Source organism: Penaeus monodon, unplaced genomic scaffold (assembly GCF_015228065.2).
Source record: "Penaeus monodon isolate SGIC_2016 unplaced genomic scaffold, NSTDA_Pmon_1 PmonScaffold_18180, whole genome shotgun sequence".
In the NCBI taxonomy this organism is placed as follows: domain Eukaryota; kingdom Metazoa; phylum Arthropoda; class Malacostraca; order Decapoda; family Penaeidae; genus Penaeus; species Penaeus monodon.
The window spans coordinates 1-7,129 of record NW_023647684.1 but is presented as its reverse complement, the minus strand read 5'-3'; the positions used below and the strand labels follow the sequence as shown (position 1 = coordinate 7,129).

General features: G+C 41.6%; 2 long non-coding RNA genes across 2 annotated transcripts; both read left to right on the top strand.

Moving 5' to 3' along the window:
• The first annotated feature begins 2,333 nt into the window (after window positions 1-2,333).
• LOC119569703 lies at window positions 2,334-2,911 on the top strand. The gene is made up of 3 exons (XR_005228302.1): window positions 2,334-2,399; window positions 2,503-2,642; window positions 2,846-2,911. It is a non-coding gene; the product is annotated as an uncharacterized LOC119569703 (long non-coding RNA).
• A 1,054-nt stretch (window positions 2,912-3,965) lies between these two features.
• LOC119569704 lies at window positions 3,966-5,965 on the top strand. Its single transcript, XR_005228303.1, has 2 exons — window positions 3,966-4,099; window positions 4,564-5,965. It is a non-coding gene; the product is annotated as an uncharacterized LOC119569704 (long non-coding RNA).
• Window positions 5,966-7,129: the final 1,164 nt, after the last annotated feature.

Below are 7,129 nucleotides of genomic sequence, written 5' to 3'. Positions count from 1 at the left end.
CACAACAAAAAAAAAACACACCACACACCACACACCACACACACACACACACACACACACACAGATTATTTTATATTTATATATATATATTATATATATATATAAATTATATATATATTATATTAATGCAAAGGTAATACATTCGGCGGAACATAGAGCCTATTGGAGCTAATATTGCAATGTAGTTAAAAATCGGCAAAACAAAGCTCAACAACAATTTCACAGTTATTCAGATAAAGTACAGCGCCATGTTCCCGAAGATGAAAAGGAAACGTTATCCAAACACAACTATCGAGCCAAAAAGATTCTGCGAGAGAGAGGTTGGTGCAGCTGCGAGCTGGAGTGTTTTGGCCACTCTACAAGCACGCTGGACTGCCGGGTCGGGCGCTCGCTCTTCGCTCCCGACTCCACTGAGATTTTCGGCGAAGCGAGAGTCGGTTCTTGAAGAAAAGTTCCTGAGCACGGACATGGGGATTCTTACTAGGGAGAGTCTGAAGAAATCATTTAAACCGTTTGTGTGAGTGGTCTTCGTGTGTGTGTGTGTGTGTGTGTGTGTATGTGTGTGTGTGTGTGTGTGTGTGTGAGTGTGTGTGTGTGTGTGTGTGTGTGTGTGTGTGTGTGTGTGTTTGTGTTTGTTTGTTTGTTGCGGACAAAGATAAATTATTACTACAGTGCTGTATTTAAAATTGTTCTGTGCGCTACCAATTAAATGGATTTCACTTTTATATATGATATAGATGATATAGGCAACAGCTCAGTTCATATGACTTTAGAAAAAAAGGCAGAATACATTACACACACCAACAGTTACAGAATACATCATATCTCAAAACATCGTTCATCACCCCATATCTGCAGTTTCTGTACATCACCCATTGCCTCCGCAGAGCATGTGCGCTTCGGAAATGGGTAAAAACGCAGTCGAGGAAAGCATGAAAGCGGCAAAAGACCTGGAGGAGAGGCAGATCGAGGCGGCGCTCAAGAACCTCGGAGACTTCAGCACGACGGCGCGCAGGAGGAGAAGATGTGAGTGAAGGAGGCAGAAACGAAGAGGGGAGACCTATAAACTTTTTAAGTGCTGTTAGATCAAAGAAGGATAAATTAGACCCCATTAAAGGAACACTCACACACAGCACAGTGCAATATGCAACAACACACACACATACTGAATAACCCAACACAACACCATACCACATCACACAGCCTAACACGACACGCCCTCAAACTCCCATGCACGTACCTTGTGCTAACTTCCTCGACCTCGCCCACAGCCACCGGCATCACCGCGTGCGACAGAGCTGCCGTTGGCGGGGCCTCTGTACTGACCGCCTCCGAGATCCAGGCCATGCCCGCCGCGGACGTCGCAGGCTGCCTGTCCGACCTGACACAAATGGAGATGGAAACTGATAAGGCGAAGGTGAGAGTAAGAAGTTCATACTTTAGAAAAGGATGTAGGGTGATACTAATTTATTCTATTCTCATCCTATGTTAGTATTACCAAACGGATAGGAACTGATAATGTTATTGCTAAATAAAATAGGCGAAGGAGAGGGCAAAGAGGAAAAGATAAGGCATAGGTGAGAACAAGGAGGGCAAAGATAAAACGAACGTGAGGGCAAAAGAGGCAAAGATTAAGTGAAGGTGAAGACAAGAGAGGCAAAGAAAAAGCGAGAGTAAAGGTAGGAGAGGCAAAGATAAAGTGAAGGAGAGGACAAGAGAAACAAAGATTAAGCAAAGCTGAGGTCAAGAGCTACAAAGATAAAATGAAGTTGAGGACATGATGAGCAAAGAAAATTAGAAATTGAGAGCGAGAAAGGCAAAGGCTATGGTCCGTTGGTGGTCATTCTCACCTTAACAGACCTATATTCAATGATGGATATATTCATGTTATATGATGGTCTAAAGGAAATAAAACAGAGATGTGTTTAAAAATTGATTAGCGTAGCGTGTAAGTTTTCGATTGGCATTCACCAGCAGATCAACAAAGGAAAGAAAGAAAAAACGTAACCATCACAAAAAGAAAGAACCATGAGCCGTTATGTCTCTCTCTCTCTCTCTCTTTTCCTCTCTCTCTCTCTCTCTCTCTCTCTCTCTCTCTCTCTCTCTCTCTCTCTCTCTCTCTTTCTTTCATTTCAGGTTTGCACATATATTGCTGTTTTGTATTTTTGTTCAGAGACCGAGAAAGTGAAAGCTGAGCTTATTCTCTTCCTCGCTCAGGCAATCATCGCGAAAGTGAAGGAGTTGCGAGGGAACCTGACGGCCCTGAAGAAGGAGGACTTGCTGCGGCTGGACTGGGCCTACAAGGGTCTGATGGCGAGCGAGGCCGATATGTTGCCGGCCTTTCCGACGTCATTGTGGTCACCAATCTCGGACAGTATTGGGATATGGAAGCAGGCACGGTAATTGAAAGATTATTTGGGTAGAAAACGGGACAGAATATATGAAAAAATCGATACACAGCAATTGTATAAAGATTCAGACAAATATGATATTACCCAACAGTTGAAAGCCTTGGCGGCCAAAGTGGTCAAAGATTTCAAGGCTCCAGCTGGCATGAACGGAGAGGAGTTGTCTAAGGTGAACCAGCTGGTGTGTGGCTTCACGAAAGAGCAGGCCGACAGCATAACAACAGAGGCATTTAGGTGTGTTCAGATTAATTCCGGTTCTTTCCTTTGCATTACATTAATTTTAGGGTCTTCTCACTGAACAACGGCTATGGTAGCCAAGTTTATCGACGGGTAAGCACGCCTGTTCACACAACATTCAGAGTCCTTATAACATAACCTGACGAATCCAAAATGAAGTTCACCTTCGACAAAGCACTAACCTTTACCCGTCTGACCAGTTCCGCGGTGGTGACTCTTCGCCAGCTGGAGGACTGCCCTGACGAGGTCATAAGAGCCCTGGCGGCCCGAAGGCGAAGACCAGCTACGGCGCCTTCAGCACTTGGGACGCCGCCAAGGTCGGAAACCTGATTGTTGTTCCCTTGTATTTTTTGCCCTTTTATTGAGTGTGATTAGTTTTTATTACTTCATTACCACTGCCATTTGCCTCTCGTTGCGGGCACATCGAGCTCGGTTCGTGCGTGGCAAGGCAAGGCAGTACCCACCAACCATTGGCTACCACCGGGTATACCTGCGCTGTTGTCCGACCTGTGGTGAGGTAGTGACGGTAGTGGTTATCCAGTAAACGTCGGGCAACGGCCCACACTGGTGCCCACCAACCACCCTCTAAACGTTGGTCTGGAAAATTATTTGGTCACAGTGTTTGCCCATCGGATACTGCCCTTTCGTCTGGATGGAGCCTTACTGAGCGAGTTTATGTATTTATTTATATGTACCTCCACCTGTTTTTTTTATGTCTCTTTGAATGTAAGTTTGTTTTTTTTTAATTGCTCCATTGTTGTACTAGCCACTGTATGTCTTTTCTGCTTGTAAGCTTCTTTATTCGTTGATATTAGCAAGTCTCGTCCATATAATAGAAATAAACTAATGATTATTCAGTTCAATGCATAGCAAACATAATATTAATGACAGCAAGTCCGCTCCTTATCATAACAGATAAAACATTAAATGTAAGTTTATCCTCAGTTGAGCGAAATGGGCAAGCTGGTTGGAGGACTGAATCCTGAGGATCTCAAGGGCATCCCAGCAGAAGCCTTTGCAGGACTCACCCCTGAGGGCATGCAGTCCATCTCTCTGATGCTGTGGGGTCAGTACCCTGTGAGCCTACTCTTACTAGGATCGCACGAAATGTGACGACTTTGGCCATAAAGCTGTTTATTTTACGTGATACTGTAGGTGCCTGTATTTCACGCTTCCCGAAATCTGTTACGATTATTATTATGTCACGTTGAAGTATATGTAGATGATAGCGTTGTTCGACGCGCGTCGCAACTTCACATGAAAGCAGTACTAGAAAAAATACTTTTCTAAAGGCATGACCCGTCTCGTCACACAGGTCCTGGAAGTGAAGCAGCTCAACAACCTCGATACCCTGACGGCCATGGCGATCACAGACGAGCAAAAAGCCAAATTCACCGGCGAAATGAAAGAAGCGCTGGAATATTTGCTTCCGAAAAAGAGGAACGGGGCAATTGGTAATTATGATTTTCAATAGTATCTCCATTATGTTTATGGTAATGTTTGCTTTTGTTACAAGGCACGCGCACACACACACACACACACACACACACACACACACATACACGCACGCACATCCACACACAAACACACGCACATCCACACACACACACACACACACACACACACACACACACACAAAACAAACACACACACAACAAACACACACAACAAACACACACAAACAACAAACAAACACACACACACACGTACGTACTTACGGTTTGAATGTTGATTAGAAACATTATGTGCATGTGTATGCATGTATGTATACGCACGGCTGTACCAAAAAATAAAAACGCATGTATCCCCACACTGAATTTAAACGGAAGCCCCGTGTGACCCAATGGGTTGAACATTTACATAACCACAAACCTGCATTGTTGCGCTTGTAATATTAATATTGTTTTCCTTCCCTCAGAAACTGCTGTGATGTCGCTGACAACGCTGCTTCTCCTGGTCTCGCTGAACCTCCTGCTGTAGATGACGATTCACGAGAAGCTATCTCAACCCCCCTTTCCGTCACCAGCCATCATTGTCAGCGTTTACATGTCATCGGCACCTGACTCCACTGCGGAAACTTATCATCACGAACACTAGATTATTCTCTTCTCTTATCCTAACAACCGCTTGGATTCCCACTTACCCAGATCACATTATCTCTGTCACCGTAAGATGAGTCGGGTGATCCAGCAGCAGCAGAAATCATAGAAGCATGGCATCAAGAGTCATCCGAACAATGCCAGTTTGTGGAGAATGTTCAATCTGTGCGACACAGTGTGCTGGAGAAAACAACTGATGCCAACAAAAGTGATTAAATTTGTCAAGGTTTCCAAACCAACAGTCGAAATTGCCGACATCATGAGTTTGGAATACCAAACGACAACATTGACATACAATATATCCAAAGTAGCAATGGCCAAGAATAGTGGAGGGAACAATTCATCCACTTGGCTTCACCATTTCACCGTCCACATTCTCAGGCGGAACAATCAACACACCTGATTGTGCCTTAATTTTTTTTCAGTGCGGAAAACAAAATAGAGGATTCTCTTTGTGACTGCACGTCTCTTTTTTGTGGCTGAGTGTGCCTCTATGTGTGTATGTAGTTAATATCCTCGTATGGCTTGATTATCTATAGCTCATCAGTATTTTAGATTACGATGTTAATTTGATTAAGTTTAGAAGTAAAAGCTGCAAAGGAAAACACCAAAGAATAGTATTTATTAAAGTAAAAATATAAACTGACTTTGTCTGTCATCCAGTGAAATCTATCTTCTAATTCCACGTGCTTAGGCCTTATTCTTCATGGATACATCCGCACTTCCTGTTGAAAGCATGCTCTTGTACCCGCCTCTCTAAAAACAAAAGATTATTACAAAATTTTCAGCTACGCAATGTTCCTGTGTTCTCGAACGCATTCAAATTATAATTTTCATACTTCCATTATCTTCTAGTTGTTTTTATTATTTCTTGCGTCCTTATGATAGCCTAATTCAAAGACATTTGCAGAATCTTACCGTCGTTACTGATTTACAAAAAATTCACTTATTCACCCTCTTTTTTCCTGCTTCCAAGCTCGTCCTCGTACTAATTCTTCTCAATGTCGCACTTTTGCCTGTGAGTTAATCCCAGAATCCCTTGGTTTCCTGCCATCTTCTGCTGATCATCAAACCTCTCCTCCTCTAGGAAATATATGCCTATCCACTCTGTTACCTACCTGTAGCATTGCTTTTGAGAACAACATTTTTTTTCAATTGCTTTGAGTTTGTCTAGGAGAGATTACAATGCTCAAATTAATGAATCTGCTACAGCGAAATTAATAATTATTTTTATTTTTCCAAGAAAGCTATCCATATTTGCCCATGTCAGTGATATTGTTCATAAATCTGGGACAATCCAAAACGTAAATGCACGAGAAATATACCTTGTTCTTCGTCATTACCGTAGTAATAATGGGCTACATCCCTTCATGCATATAAGGGGAATAGAATGGTATTTGTTACGGCCTTTTCTTCTTTACTGCCAAACCTGAATGTGTGTATATATATATATATATATATATATATATATATATATATATATTTTATATATATATATATATATATATATATATATATATATGAATGTGTGTGTACGTGTGTATTTTATGTTTGTATATATATAATATATATATATATACAATATATATCTATATATATTCATATATCATCATCAATAACGTATGCTCATGTTTGAGCAGCCGTGGACCTCTCCACCATCTTTCGCCACTAAACTCGATCTTACGCTTTTCATTCCACTTGTACCATCGACAGCCCGCAAATATCTTTGATATTGTCGCTCAGTCTTGTCTTCGGTTTGCCTCTCCTCGTTTCCTATCACCATCCCTGTCAGCAAGTTTTTCTCAATACTTTTACTTCTCATTACATGACCAATAAACTTTAATTTCCTCTTGTTCAAGATGTCCAACAGTCGGTCTTACAATTTATTTTTTTCAGCACTTCATCATTCGTCTTCTTCTCTGTCCAGCTAATACGCAGTATTCGTCTGTAACACACATTTCAAAACTATTGATCTTTTTCTTGTCTATCTACTTCAACACCAACACTCAGAAACCATATGATGCAATTGGGAAAACCTATGAGTTCAATAACCTCAGCATTGTCCGTAAGGTAATGCTTCGGTCTTTTCCAGATGTTATTGAGAGCAATTGTGGCGTTTTGGCAATGGTAATTCTTCGTTTTATCTCCGGTGAATCATCATATGTATTAGTTAAAACAGCTCCAAGATAAGTGAACTCTTTCACATTTTCCACAATCATTCCATGATTGTAACATGTTCATCATTGTTCATTGCGGTTATCTTTGAATCTTCATGATCTTAGTTTCTTGGCATTAAGAAACAAGCCAGCCTTTCGCTTGCTCTCTAAATTTTTTTAGTAGTTGTTGTAGTTCGTGATACTGCGGCAATCAAAATTATATCGGGGC